This window comes from Mustela erminea, chromosome 17, assembly GCF_009829155.1.
Source record: "Mustela erminea isolate mMusErm1 chromosome 17, mMusErm1.Pri, whole genome shotgun sequence".
Taxonomy (NCBI): Eukaryota; Metazoa; Chordata; class Mammalia; order Carnivora; family Mustelidae; genus Mustela; species Mustela erminea.
This window is the reverse complement of record NC_045630.1, coordinates 42,701,273-42,717,680: the sequence shown is the minus strand read 5'-3', so window position 1 is coordinate 42,717,680 and position 16,408 is coordinate 42,701,273.

Below are 16,408 nucleotides of genomic sequence, written 5' to 3'. Positions count from 1 at the left end.
TTAAGAATTGAAAGGAAACCACCTAAAGAATATAAATTCAAATATAACTCACAAAGCAACAAATGGGGGAAATACGGAATATTAAAAAAAAAAAAAATTAGGGAAAAAGTAAAAAGAGCAGGACAGGACAGTAGCTATCCCAGTTGGAGAAGGCAGAAGCCAGGACAGGAAAGAGCTCACAAACACCTGAAGTAAATTACCTGTCAGTGTTCTAGCTCTTGAATTGGGGGATGTACCTACTGATATAGCCTCAAAATATATAATACAAAATCAACAGAATTACAAGGGGAAATGGACAAATTGGCCAACAGAAAGGGCTTACATACCACTCTTAGTAATTAGCAGCTCAAACAGAGAAGTTATACAGGCACAAAAGATCTATATGGAATTGTCATGATCTTGACCTGATCAACATACACCAAAATTTGCACCTAACAATTAGAGAAAACACACTGTCTTCAAGCACATATAAGACAATTACAAAAACTAGCCGCAGATGGGCCATGAACAAGTCTCAACAAATCATATAATCCATGGCATATGGAGCAGTCCTCTAACCACAGTGCCATTAAGTTAAAACCAATGTTGGGAGACAAAGGTTGTCCATGGATCACATGCATTTCTGCACATCTTGCAAAAGGAGGCACTGACTGCTCTTTGTTCTAGGCTATCTTTTAAAGATTGTATAGCAAACTTTGCAAGATAGCGACTCCCTCTGGAGCCAAGGGTAAGTTTGCTTACCATAGTAGTTCTCAAATCCGGGCGGGTTTGCCCACGAGAAGGTATTTGACAATGTCCAGAGACAAACTTAGTGGACACAGCTGAGAGGAGAGGAACTACTGGCACGCAGCGGGCAAAGGCCAGGGATGCTCCTAAACACCCTACAATGACAGGGCAGGTCCCCCCAACCCCAAATGTCCATAGTGGCAACGTTGATCAACTGTAGCTTATAACCTGAGAAGATCTAGTGTCTTCCTTTGGACCAAAGGGAAGTAATACATATCGCCTATTATAATAAAGGAAATGCCTCCCTTAAAGCAAAGAACAGGTTTGCTACTGCCTACTCTAACAGTTGCAGATTTCCTAAGCTCGGGTCCTTCTCCTCTAATGCAACCCATTCCATAGGCAGGCGTCCATCTCGATCCACCCATGGGACTTGGGGGCAAGGGGAAGCAGTTCAAATGATGATCTTCTGGATATTGCTATTGCTATAATAATTTGTCCTTTGTTTCTGAACACAAATATCATGTTGAGTGGAAAGCAAAACTGCAAGAATACATGCAGCATACCATTTACATTCTTTTATATATGGGTTAGTAATAGCTGCAGATATAGTAGAAATACAGACAGCTGACTTCCACTAGGGGATGTAGGGGAATATTTTACACACACACACACACACACTCACCCTCTCAAAGAAAAAACTAGGTAAACTACAATCTATAATATTTCTAAACCAATCAGAGAATTGCAGTCCCAGGATAACCTACTGGCCAAGAATCTAAAGAGAGGAAGGCACCAGAAGGATAAGCAGAGTAGGGCCTCTTACCTGGAGTAGACACAACCAGACATATGTAATAGTTCAGTTAGGATGGTTAAGGAATTGGTGAAGGCCAGACATGGGCTGGTGAGCTCCTTGAGGACTGCAGAAATTGGGAGTCTGTGCCCTCTTACAGGTTTTTCTCTCAAAGTTCATAAAAGAGATCAGAAAGAGCCCCAACAAAGTGTGTGTTGTGGTGCAGACCTGGCGAGAGGGTACAACAACCACAGCTGTACAGGCACAAATCCACTGGGATGCCTTCCCCTTAAACAGCATAATATTTAATCTGTAGAGGAAGGGAATGAGAAAAAGAAAATCTATTCAAAAGGGAAAGGCAGGAATATTTGCTGACTCCAGAACTACAAGGGAGGAGGAACAGGAAAAATGAGAAGGCTACCCTCCTGAGATCCTAAGGCCTAACCAGAACCAGGAACACACCACCACCCACCTCCCAAGCTAACAAGCTTCTATAAACCAGTCAGCGTAGAATATCAATGGGAGAGGGACAGGAGGAGAACAAGAAAAAGCATGCAGAGACCTCCTCTTTAGTGCAATGCAGAGAAGTTCTAAAGGTGAAGGCAGACATTGCCTGGCAAACAAGCATCTACCCAGATATGACTACAGAATTTGGTACCTTTGGTATACCCTAGATAACCTTAGCAACAGACCTCAGACCAAGACCAGACCCCAACTAGCTTAACTTATCCCTTACCTCCACTAAAGGCATAGCAAGAGGAAATGTATTTCCATTTCCAGATACAGATTTTATATACCTCAGTGTCTGCTATACCTACACTAGGTCGGGTTTGGAAAAAAAAAATTGAAATACACGAAAACATCAGAACTAGACACAAATGTGATCCAGATGTTGGGACAGGGAATTCAAAATAATTATGATTAATACGTTAAAGACTGATGGAAAAGATGAATAATATGCAAGATAAGATGGGTAATTTCTGCAAAAAAATCAAGTGAGGGATGCCTGGATGGCTCAGTCAGTTAAGTGTCTGCCTTTGGGTCCTGGGATCGAGTCCCACATTGGGCTCCTTGCTCAGTGAGGAGCCTGCTTCTTCCTTTGCCTGCCTCTCCCCCTGCTTGTGCTCTCTCTCTCTCTGACAAATAAATAAAATATTAAAAACAAAACAAAAAAAAAATCAAGTGAAAATGTCAGAAATGCAAAAGACAATAGCAGAGATGAGAAATGTCTTCACCTAGCTTCACCTAGCTCATCAGTAGACTCAACACAGCCAAAGAAGAGAATTGGATAAGTCAGTAGGAATTACCCAACTTAATATAAAGGAAAAACAACAGAGGATGGGAAACATAATAAGACATCCAAGAGCTGCTGGACAATATCAAATAGTCTAACCCCATAACTGGGATCCCAGGAAGAGGAGAGTACAATATGAAGAAATAATCCCAAGAATTTTCCAAAAGTAAGGACAGACATGAAACCACAAAGAAGCTCAAAGGCCACCAAGAAGGATGAATGCCAGACAAATAAAGAATACCTCGGCATATCATATTTTTAAAAACATGAAGAGAAAATCTTAAAGACAGAGAATAAAAGGCATGCAGGGGAACAAAGATAATTAGTTAACTTCTAGTCAGAAATGATATAAGCCAGGGGCACCTGAGTGGCTCAGTGGATTAAGCCACTGCCTTCAACTTGGGTTGTGATCTCAGGGTCTTGGGATCGAGTCCCGCATCAGGCTCTCTGCTCAGTGGGGAGCCTGCTTCCCCCTCTCTCTCTGCCTGACTCTCTGCCTACTTGTGATCTCTCTCTCTCTCTGTCAAATAAATAAATAAATAAATAAATCTTTAAAAAAATAAAAAAATGATACAAAGAGAGAAATGATACAAGCCAGACACCAATGAAGTGCCTAAAGCACTAAAAGAAAAAAACAAACCTGTTAACCTACAGAAAATAATTTTTTAAATAAAGAGGAAATAGACTTTCTTAGACAAAAACTGAAGGAATTAAGGGCTAGCCGATTTAGTCTATAAAAAAAAGTTGAAGGAAGTTCTTCAGACAGAAGGAATATGGTATCAGACAGAAACCTGGGTTTGCACAAAGAACAGTGCTAGAAATGGAATAACTGTAGGTAAAATAAAATTAACCTTTTTCTTGGGGCGCCTGGGTGGCTCAGCGGGTTAAAGCCTCTGCCTTTGGCTCCAGTCATGATCCCAGGGTCCTGGGATTGAGCCCCACATCGGGCTCTCTGCTCATCAGGGAGCCTGCTTCCTCCTCTCTCTCTGCCTGCGTCTCTGCCTACTTGTGATCTCTGTCTGCAAATAAATAAATAAAATCTTTTAAAAAAATTAATCTTTTTCTTATTTTTAATTGCTCTAAAGCAGAGGGTGGCAAAAAGTTTTTTCTGTAAAAGGCAAATATTTTAGGCTTTACGGGCCTTATGGTCTCTGCTGCAACCACTTAACTGCCTTTAAGTATGAAATCAGACATTGGCAAAACATAAAGAAATGAGTGTAGCTATATTCCAATAAAACTTTATTTGGTGGCACTGAAATTTCAGTTTCATGTAATTCTCACACATCATCATTTTTTTTTCTTTTGATTTTTTCCAAGCATTAAAAAGTTTTTAAAACTATTCCTCATTTGCAGGCCATACAAAAAGAGGTGGCAGGGTGAGTTTGGCCAATGGGCCTTGGTTTGCTGACTTCTGCTCTGAAAGTCTGCTGTACAAAGCGAAAGCAGCTGCAATGTGCTGTGTGTCTCTGGCGTGTATAAAAGCAACTGTAGGGCACCTAAGTGGCTCAGTGGGTTAAGCTTCTGCTATCCTATCACTTTAAATATAAAGAGATAGGAGCACCTGGGGGGCTCAGTTGGTTAAGCCACTGCCTTCAGCTCAGGTCATGATCCCGGAGTCCCGGGGATCAAGTTCCACATCAGGCTCCCAGCTCTATGGGGAGTCTGCTTCTACCTGTGACCTTCTCCCCTCTCATGCTCTCTCTCGCTCTCTCTCAAATGAATCCACAACTATAACTGGAGATTTCACTACTCATCTCAGTAATTGATAGAACACGTGAACAGATAGTCATTAAGGATATGTAAAGTCTGAACAACACTGTCAGCCCACCAACTGGCCTTCATAGAACAGTATCAGAGTGTACATCCTTTTCAAGAACACATGGAACATTCACCAAATAGACCCTAGTCTGGGCCATAAAGCAAACCTTCACATATTAAAAAGAACAGAAATCATACAAAGTGTTCTCAAACAGTATTAAATTAGAAATCATTTAACAGAAAGATATCTGAAAAATACCCATTGATTTGGAAATTGAAAAACACACTTTTAGATAATCCATGGTTCAAAGAGGATGGGTCAGTGTAAATTTAAAATTATTCCGAACTAGGGGCACCTGGGTGGCTCATTCAGTTAAGTATCTTGAGCTCAGGTTTTGATCTCAGGGTCATGAGTTCAAGTCCCATATTGGGCTCCATGCTGGATGTGGAGACTATTTATAAGTAAATAAATAATAAAATAAAAATATCTGAAATTTATAGCATTAAATGATTATATTAGAAAAGAAGGTTCTCAAATCAATCATCTAAGCTTTATTCTTTTTTTATATATATATATATTTTTTTAAAGATTTTATTTATTTATTTGACAGAGAGAAATCACAAGTAGATGGAGAGGCAGGCAAAGAGAGAGAGAGAGGGAAGCAGGCTCCCTGCCGAGCAGAGAGCCCGATGCGGGACTCGATCCCAGGACCCTGAGATCATGACCTGAGCTGAAGGCAGCGGCTTAACCCACTGAGCCACCCAGGCGCCCATTTTATATTTTATTTTTATGTATTTTTTTAATTTTTTTTTTTTTTTTTTTTTTTTTAAAGATTATTTATTTATTTATTTGACAGAGAGAGATCACAAGTAGGCAGAGAGGCAGGCAGAGAGAGAGAGAGAGAGGGGAAAGCAGGCTCTCTGCTCAGCAGAGAGCCCGATGCGGGACTCGATCCCAGGACCCTGAGATCATGACCTGAGCTGAAGGCAGCGGCTTAACCCACTGAGCCACCCAGGCGCCCATTTTATATTTTATTTTTATGTATTTTTTTAAAAGATTTTATTTATTTGACAGACAGAGATCACAGGTAGGCAGAGAGGCAGGCAGAGAGAGAGGAGGAGGGGAAGCAGGCTCCCTGCTGAGCACAGAACCAGATGAGGGGCTCAATCCCAGGACCCTGGGATTATGACCCAAACCGAAGGCAGAGGCCCAACCCACCGAGCCACCCAGGCGCCCCTCTAAGCTTCATTCTTAAGAAACTAGATTGGAGTAGATTAAACTCAAAGCAAGCAGAATAATGAAGGCATAAATCAATGAAATTGAAAACAAAAACAACAGAGAAAATAATTGAAACCAAAAGTTGTTTTTTGGAGAAAATCAATGCAATTGATAAACATCTATTTAAACTGACCAACAAAAAAGAGAAAAGATACAAACTGTATCAAGAACAAAAGAAGGTATCCATATGATCTCCTGAACATTAAAAAGGACAACAAAAAGAAATACTGCAGACAACACTATGTTCATAAATTTGACAACACAGGGGTGCCTGGGTGGCTCAGTGGGTTAAAGTCTCTGCCCTCGGCTCAGGTCATGATCCCAGGCTCCTGGGATCAAGCCCCACATCAAGCCTCGCATCGGGCTCTCTGCTCAGCAGGGAGTCTGCTTCCTCCTCTCTCTCTCTCTGCCTGCCTCTCTGTCTACTTGTGATCTCTGTCTATCAAATACATAAATAAAATCTTAAAAAAAAATTTCGACAACACAGATGAAATAGATCAAGTCTTCAAATGACACAAACTACCAAGTCACCCAAGAAGGAATTTATAATCTAAAAGTCCTGTATCTAGTAAAGAAATTGAATTTGGGGGCGCCTGGGTGGCTCAGTGGGTTAAGCCTCTGCCTTCGGCTCAGGTCATGATCTCAGGATGGTGGGATTGAGCCCTGTGTTGGGCTCTCCGCTCAGCGGAGAGCCTGCTTTCCCCCTCTGTCTCTGCCTGCTGCTCTGCCTACTTGTGATCTCTCTCTCTCTGTGTCAAATAAATAAATAAACTCTTAAAAAAAAAAAAAAAGAGGGACGCCTGGGTGGCTCAGTTGGACGACTGCCTTCGGCTCAGGTCATGATCCTGGATTCCAGGGATCGAGTCCCGCATCGGGCTCCCAGCTCCATGGGGAGTCTGCTTCTCTCTCTGACCTTCTCCTTGTTCATGCTCTCTCTGTCTCTCTCTCAAAAAAAAAAAAAAAGAAAGAAAGAAAGAAAGAAAGAAATTGAATTTGTAGTTTAAAAACCTTCCACCAGGGGCGCCTGAGTGGCTCGGTAGGTTAAGCTTCCGACTCTTGATTCCTGCTCAGGACATCATGATCTCAGTCAGGGTCACAGGCTTGAACCTGCGACAGAGCCTGGCATCGGGTTCTGCACTCAGCACAGAGTCAGCTGGGGATGCTTTCTCTCCTAGCTCTGTCCCTTTCCCCACTCACACGGGGTCTCTTTCTCTCTCTCTCTAAATAGGTAAATAAAATCACTAAAAAAACCAAAACCTTCCAACAAAGAAAACTCCAGGACCAGATGGTTTCTATCAAATGTCTGAATTCTATCAAACATTTAAGGGAAAAAATACCAATTCTATACAATGTCTTTCAGAAAACAGAAAAGGTAGAAATAATTCCGAACTCATTTTCAGATCTCCATTACTCTAATGCCAAATCCAGACAAAGACCTCATGGAAAAAATAATAGACTAATATTCCTCATGAATGTCAATGTAAAACTCATCACCTAAACATTAACAAATCAATCCAGAAATACATAAAAAAGCATAACACACCATAGCTTAGTAGGGTTTATCTTGGCAGTATAAACCTGGTTCACATTTGAAAATTAATCAATGTAATCCACTACAAGAAGAGACTAAAGAGAAGCCATGAGATCATCTCAGTGGATGCAGAAAAAGCATTTGACAAAATCCATTCATGACCAAAACAGAGAAGCAAACAAAAACTCAGTAAACTAGGAATAGAAAGGAACTTCCTTAACCTTACAAAGAGAATCACAAAAATTCTACTGAATGCTTCTCCTCCAAGATGAGGAATAAGGCAAGATGTGCTCTCTTACTACTACTATCCAATATTACACTGTGCAATAAGTCAAAAGAGAGAGAGAGAAGAAAGATAAAAAAAAGCCACACAGATGGAAAATACAGAACTGCTTCTATTCCAGACAACATGACTGTTTACAGAAAAAATCTCAAAGAATCTACAAAAAGGATCCTAGAACTAGTAACGGTTCATCACGTTTATAAGATACAAGGTCAATAGATAAAAATCGACTGTATTTCCACTACTGGTAATGAATGATGGAATTTGAAATTTTAAAAGCAATACCATTTAAATAACATCCCAAAATGAAATGGTTAGGGTTTTTTTTTTTTAATTTTTTATTAACATATAATGTATTATTAACCCCAGGGGTACAGGTCTGTGAATTGCCAGGTTTACACACTTCACAGCACTCACCATAGCACACACCTTCCCCAGTGTCCATAAGCCCCCCAACTTCTCCCTACCCCCTCCCCCAAAATGGTTAGGTTTAAATCTAACAAAATCTATGCAGGATCTGTATGCTTAAAATTACAGAACACTAGGGGCACCTGGGTGGCTCAGTGGGTTAAAGCCTCTGCCTTCAGCTCAGGTCACACTATCCCAGGGTCCTGGGATCAAGCCCCACACCCCGCTCTCTGCTCAGCGGGAAGCCTGCTTCCTCCTCTCTCTCTGCCTGCCTCTCTGCCTACCCGTGATCTCTGTCAAATAAATAAATAAAAATACTTTTAAAAAATTATAGAACACTAATGAAACTCAATCCCAATAAACATTCCAGCAGGGGTTTTTGTAGATATCAACAAGCTCACTGTAAAATGTATAGGGATAAGTAAAAGAACTAGAATAGCCAAAGCAATTTTGAGAAAGATGAACAAAGCTGGGGGACTCACACTATCCAATTTCTAAACAATTTAAAACTGTTGTGTAATACCAGTGGAAGGTAGAGATGTAGAAGAATGGAAAAGAACAGAGAGCCCAGAAACAGATCTACACAACGAATTTTTGACAAAGGTGCAAAAAACACTTACAAATACAATGTTTGACAAAGGGCTTGTATCCACAATATAGAAAGAACACTCAAAACCAAATAATAAGAAAAATAATAGGTGGAGATTTGAACCACTTTTCTAAAAAGATACAAAGATGGCAAATAAACATACAAAAAGCTGTCCAACACCTTTGTCATGAGAGAAATGCAAATTAAAACAAGATGTACCTAGAATTGCTAAACTGAAAAAACAAGAACAAAAATTGGTACTGCCAAGTGCTGGTGAGGATGCAGAACGACCAGCACTCTCCTATGTTCCTGATGCATGTACAAAATGGTAGTCAGGGGTACCTGGGTGGCTCAGTGGGTTATGCCGCTGCCTTCGGCTCAGGTCATGATCTCAGGGTCCTGGCATGGAGCCCCACATTGGGCTCTCTGCTCAGCAGGGAGCCTGCTTCTCTCTCTCTCTCTCTCTTTCTCTCTCTCTGCCTACTTGTGCTCTCTCTGTCAAATAAATAAATAAAATTTTTAAACAAAACAAAACAAAATGGTAGTCAGTTTGGAAAACATTTTGGGAATTTCTTGTAAATTTAAATATATACCTACCTTATGACCCAGTAATCCTAGGTGTTTACCAAAAGAAATGAAAACATGTTCACACAAAAATCAGTAAGCAAATGTTTACAGCACTTTTATTCATAATTGCTAAAAAAATGGAAACCACCCAATGTCCTTCAGCTAGTAAATAAATGAATAATGGTACATCTGCACAGTGGAATACTACTCAGCAATAAAAAGGAGCAAACTTGATTCACACATCATAGACAAATCTTCAGTGCCCTTCAGTAAATGAAAGAAACCAGACCCAAGACTACATATTGTAGAATTCCATTTATATGAAATTCTTGAAAAGAAAAACTCAGAGTCAGAAAACATATGAGCAGTTGCCATGGGTTGGAGGGAATGATTAACAACAAAAGGACAGCATGAGAAAATCTGGGGATGATGTAACTGTTGTATGTCAAACTGTGGCAGTGGATACCTGTCAACATTTATCAAAACCACAGAACTGCACACCACAAAGAGAGAATTCTACTGAATGTAAATTTAAAACAAACAAAAAATCCACCAGGATGTGAAAGATGGAACACATACTACAGCAAGTATGACTGTATTACCAATGAATCACATGACCATACTGAAGAAGGTGGGTAAGAAAGAAGTGGACCTAATTGGCTTTGGAAAATGTCTTGAATAAATACTGAACACTAAAAAGAACTACGAACAAACGCTGTACTCTAGCTGGCAAATTTGTTTCTCACAGAGGTATTGGTTAAGCCATTCTGAAATCACCTTTTATGTAGCTAGGATTGAATAAGCAAGTTATTGTGGATAACAAGAGTCAGGTTTCTTTCTTTATTTCTCTTAGAAATAGAGAGAGAAGGCTAGAATGAATCCTATGATGCTGGACTGGAGTTGGAAAGACTCACAGTTTTTGTCTTATGGATGTGAAACAAAGATGTGTAATGTGCATTGGTTAGTATACTTCATACATTTCCTAGCTTTTTTGCTCTGAAAGAAACTAACAGCAGTAACATCCAAGTAGCAATGAGCACACCTACCAACCAGAAGTTTGGTTTCTAAATACCATTATCCAGTGAAGGGAACTAGAGCTCCTTGGGAAAAAAAGGTTAATTCCAGGGCTTGGGCAAGGAAACAGAAGATGAACCTGGAGCATCTTGTAGTGCTAGGAAGAAATTAAGGACTAACAAAAAAACCAAAAAGCAATGTTCAAAGGGCCTAAAAGCCAACATGAAAGAGCTCCCAAGGGCCAAAGTTAGAACCACCTCAGTAAATAAATAGTAATACTGCATTATAGCCCCCAAATAAGACCCATGAATCTATACTAACATAAATAAGTAAATAGACAAATAAATGAGAGAAAAGAGGCAGCTCTTACAGCAGACTCCCAATTAATGTATGTGGAAGGTAAGAGAAAAGCAGAAAATCACTACTACATGGCAAAGTTAGTGGGCAAATGCTTAAAAAAAATGACATTTGCAAAACATGACATATGCAAAGTATCCTCCCCCCAAGATATTTATTGCAAAGGGAAAAATCGTAATTTTACAGTGGAGGAAGCCAGCAGATACCACCTTAATCAATTGATCAAGGTCAACATCACCAGTAGTAAGTATAGACATCACGTATCCCCTGATATGATATACCAAGAAGTGCAGATCTGTGTGTTGTCCTTTCCAATAATGCAGAACTTTGAGAAAGCACTGGACAAACCCAAACTGGGGTTCCTTCAAAATAACAGACTATTACTCCTCAAAAGTATCAAGGTCATAAACAAGGAAAGACTGAGATATTGTCACAAATTGCAAGAGATTAAGGAGACTTGACAACTAATAAAATTTGGGATTGTGTATTAGATCCTGAAACAGAAAAAGAGTATTACAGGAAAAACTCAAGAGATTCAAATTATGTCTGTAATTTAGTTAATGTAAGCAATATGAATGTCTTAGTTTTGATCATTATCTTATGGTTATGCAAGATGCTAACATAAAGCAAAGCTGCCTGCAAGGTATACTGAAACTATTTTTGCAATTTTTCTGTAAATCTAAAATTATCTCAAATTAAAATGGCCAATTAAAAATAAGAGATGCCTTGGGACGCCTGGGTGGCTCAGTTGGTTAAGCAGCTGCCTTCGGCTCAGGTCATGATCCCAGTGTCCTGGGATCGAGTCCCACATCGGGCTCCTTGCTCGGCAGGGAGCCTGCTTCTCTCTCTGCCTCTGCCTGCCTCTCTGTCTGCCTGTGCTCGCTCGCGCTCTCTCCCTCTGTCTCTGAAAAATAAAAAAAATCTTTAAAAAAAAAAAAAAAAAAGAGATGCCTGGGTGGCTCAGTTGGTTAAGTGTCTGCCTTTGGCTCAGGCCATGTTCCCAGGGTCCTAGGATTGAGCCCCGCATTGGGCTCCCTGCTCAGCAGGGTGTCTGCTTCTCCCTCTACACCTCCCCCTCTACCCACTCATGCTTGCCCTCGTGATCTTTTTCTCTCTGAAATAAAATCTTTTTATAAATAAATACAGACATTCATACATACATACATGGCGGGGCGCCTGGGTGGCTCAGTCAGTTAAGCATCTATCTTCAGCTCAGGTCATGATCCCAGTGTCCTGGGATTGAAGCCCACAAAGGGCTTCCTGCTCAGTGGGGAGCCTGCTTCTCCTTCTCCCTTTGCCACCTTCCCACCCCCAGCTTGTGCTCTAATAAATAAAATCTTAAATACATACATACAAACAGATACCTGACAATGCCAAGAATCAAATTCAGGATCACAGCTAATTCTTGTGCAGAGGCAGGTGAAGGAAATCCAGGCTTCAACTGTTTGAGGCAGGTTTCTTTCTTCGGCTATGTGGATGGTACATGGATATTTTTAAAATTACGTTTGTATGCCTGAAATAGCTTATAACTTCTTTAAAATGTTTCAGACTTTTAAATTGGGTACAGACACATCTGCTTATAATTAATCCATTCACTCAATATTTAACACGTAACTATTATAAAATGTATTCCTGTCCTCAAATCCAATTTCAACATCTACTGAGACTCAATCCTGCTTCTCCTGTGCTGGTTGTAGGTCAGTCTTTCTTACAACTACTCTAGTCTGATATTGTAGCAAGAAAGCAGCCAAAGGGGCGCCTGGGTGGCTCAGTGGGTTAAAGCCTCTGCCTTCGGCTAAGGTCTGGGATCAAGCCCCAGATAGGGCTCTCTGCTCAGGGAACCTGCTTCCCCCTCTCTCTCTGCCTGCCTCTCTTGTGATCTCTGTCAAATACATAAATTAAAAAAAAAGAAAAGAAAAGAAAAGAAATGCTTAAAAAAAAGAAAGCAGCCACAGACAGCACATACATGAAAGGATGTGTCTGTGTTCCAATGAGATATTTACAAACATAAGCTACATGTAGCTTGCTGACCCATAATTAACAGACTGAGAATTTAGACAGCTTGAACTCAAATGAAGACACCACAGGGTGGAGCTATGCCCATGTTTTCAGTTTGCAGACATTTCATATACGAAAACAGATGCACTTTCAATGGTAGATGCAGCCATACCCACACGTCTTCCAATCTCTTGACTCAGAAATGATTACGTGCCAATTTCACACCAAGTGTCAGATGCTCATCAAAAACAGGAGAAGCAGATGGGATCTTTCAGATGGGCATTTCAACCTTGAACCTGAGCAACTCACTCCACTATTCCAGGAAAGACCTAGGAAAAACCTCCTGTCTGCTTGTTCCTCCAATTATTTGTTAAAACAATTTGCTTATTTTAGCTTTGATATTCTGGGCTCTATTTTAGTATGCCAAAAATTAGTTTTAAAATACTTATTACAGACTTCAAGTCAGTATTTTTAAGACGTTTATTAAAATCTAAACCGCCTTTTCTCTTATTTGCTAAACTTGGAAAAAAAATAACAGAAACTAGGCGGCGTGTGTATGGGTGTTCCTTGTAAAACTCCGCTGACAATCACCTCCTGCTGTGCTGGTGTGATGACAGATGGGCAAAGAAGACCTGGTTCAGTCCAAGCACTCCCGGTCGGCTGCAGAGAAGCCATCTGAGCTGGGTCTTCGAAGACTACCAGGAATGACCCAGCAAAGATGAGGGCAGGCAGAGGAAACAGCACAGAAGCTCCTGGTGGTTATGAAACACCTGTTAGGGGAAACCTGGGTGGCTCAGTCATTATGTGTCTGCCTTCAGCTCAGGCCATGATCTCAGGATGCTGGGACTGGTGCCACATGGGGCTCCCTGCTCAGTGGAAAGTCTGCTTCTCCCTCTCCCACTTCCCCTGCTTGTTTCCCTCTCTCACTGTGTTTCTGTCAAATAAAACCGTTAAAAAAAAAAAAGAAAAAGAACACCTGTGAAAACACCTGTGCCAGGACGGCACCCATGCTCCACAGGGTTTTCAGAAGAAACATAAAGGAATCGTTGGTTTTCCCCCTTTTACACCTTCTTCCTCTAGCTCCCATCTCTAGGTAAGTTTGAACCACTGTCTGCAAGCTGGCTCTAGCATTAAAGGTAGAAAGCCTTTCCCTAAGAGCAAAGCCTCACTGGGCGGCTCAGTGGGTTAAGCCTCTGCCTTCAGCTCAGGTCATGATCTCAGGGTCCTGGCATCAAGCTCTCTGCTGAGCGGAGTCTGCTTCCCCCTCTCTCCGCCTGCCTCTCTTCCTACTTGTGATCTCTCTCTCTCTGTCAAATACATAAATCTTGAAGGAAAAAAAAAAAAAGAAGAAAGAAAGCGAAGCCTCTCCTAACTGCACGATGTAAAGAGTAAGGAGAGTATCAACCAAGTAGGAGAGGCAGGAAGCCTGGGAAACATGCTAGCAAGGTTTTTTGTTTCTTTGTTTTAAAGATGTTATTTATTTATTTGACAGAGATATCACAAGTAGGCAGAGAGGCAGGCAGAGAGAGAGGGAAGCAGGCTCCCCGCTGAGCAGAGAGCCTGACTCGGGGCTCCATCCCAGGACGCTGAGATCATAACCTGAGCTGAAGGCAGAGGCTTAACCCACTGAGCCACCCAGGCGCCCCGCAAGGTTTTATTCTATCAGGTGTCCTGCATATGGTGGAAATTTAAAATTCTTCTCTTTGGGGCGCCTGGATAGCTCAGTCAGTTAAGTGTCCAACCCCTGATTTCTGCTCAGGTCATGATCTCCAGGTCATGAGATCAGGCCCTGCATTGGGCTCTGTGTTGGGTGTGGAACCAGCTTAAGATTCTCCCTCTGCCCCTCCCCATTCTAAAAATAGTAATAGAAATACTATCCAAAAAGAACTGGTTTTCCATCTTTTTCAAACTTTTTCTCTTCTACTCTACTCCTAATTCCAGAAATCTCATCTGTAACCAAGGATTGCTTCAGAATGCTGAGTTTAAGATACCAGAGTTAACCAATAAAATGGCAAAAACACCGGGGGCCTGAGTGGCTCAGTGGGCTAAAGCCTCTGCCTTCAGCTCAGGTCACGATCCCAGGGTCCTAGGATCAGGCCCTGCATCAGGCTCTCTGCTCTGCGGGGAGCCTGTTTCCTCCTCTCCCTCTCTGCCTGCCTCTCTACTTGTGATCTGTCAGATAAATAACAAAAATATTTTTTAAAAATAAAAAAAAATAAATAAAATGGCAAAAACATATCAACATCACATAATACCCAATATTTAAAGAATCAGAACTCATAAGAAAGGAACTTACTTTCCAAACTGATATACCATTTAAGAGAAGGAATTCAGATCTTGAGAACTGTATGCAATTAAACATTTTCTCAGCTTTGAACTGCTCTTCCAATAGCCATCCCCTTGTGTTTGTGGCTGAAAGTTAGAGTTCTCTTAAGAACAAATCTCCAAAGATGACACACAAATGGCCAATAAGCACAGTCTCATTTGTCATTAGAATTTTTTTTTTTTTTTTAAATTTGACAGACAGAGATCACAAGTAGGCAGAGAGGCTGGCAGAGAGAAGGAGGAAGCAGGCTCCCGGCTGAGCAGAGCCCAATGTGGGGCTTGATCCCAGGACCCTGGGATCATGACCTGAGCCGAAGGCAGAGGCTTTAACCCACTGAGCCACCCAGATGCCCCATCATTAGGAGAATGTAAATCAAACCCATGAGGTAAGACCTTACACTTACTAGAATGACTATAATTTTTTTGAAAAGGAAAATAATTGGGGTAAGGGAGGATGTGGAGAAATTGGAACCCTTGTGCACTGCTGGGGGAGCATAAAATGGTGCAGCTGCTGTGGAGAAGTCTGGCGGTTCCTCATGAAGTTAAACACAGAACTACCAGAAGCCCCAGTATCTGCTCCCAGGTATGTATCCTAAAGAACAGTAAGCAGGGATGCAAGCAGGGACTAACCCACGCTCACAGCAGCATTCTTCACAATAGTCAAAAGGTGGAAGTGACCCAAGTATCCGTCAGTGGATGAATATATAAATAAAATGTGGTATATACATACAATGGAATATTTAATCAGCTATCAAAAGAAATGAAATTTTGGTATATGTGACAAAATAGATGGAGCTTCCGGACACCTGGGTGGCTCAATCAGGTAAGCATCTGCCTTTTGCTTGGGTCACAATCCCAGGGTCCTGGGATGGAGTCCTGTGCTGGGCTCCCAGCTCTGCGGGGTGTCTGCTTCTTCTCCTTCTGCCCCTCCTCCCACTCGTTCTCTCAAATAAATAAATAAAATCTTTAAAAAGAAAAACCAGATGGACATTCAAACACTATGCTAAATGAAATAAGACAAAGGACAAACACTGTATGAGTCCACTTATAGAGGTACCTCATAGGCTTGTTCAGAGACAGGAAGTAGCACTGTGGTTACAGGGAAGGGGGGAGGCACAGGGATGGGAAGTTATTGTTCAATGGGTACAGAATTGATGTTGGTGATAATGAGAAGTTTTGGATATACATAATTGTGATGATTATGCAACACTGAATTATATTTAAATGCCAGTGAACTCTACACTTACAAATGGTTAAAATGATAAATAGTATTTTATATATATCCTACCAAGCAGAAAAAAGATGAAACCACAATTAGTAATTAAATGCTTACTATGTGTATGGCATTGGGCCAAAAGAGAACTATGTGTTCGCCATAGCCACACGGCTTTGTTCTCCATCTTGCACAGATGTAGGAAAATGGGTAACAGCATCATGCCTTCTGTAAGGCCACATGTCATTTCCAATATTAACAGTAAAATGGCCTATT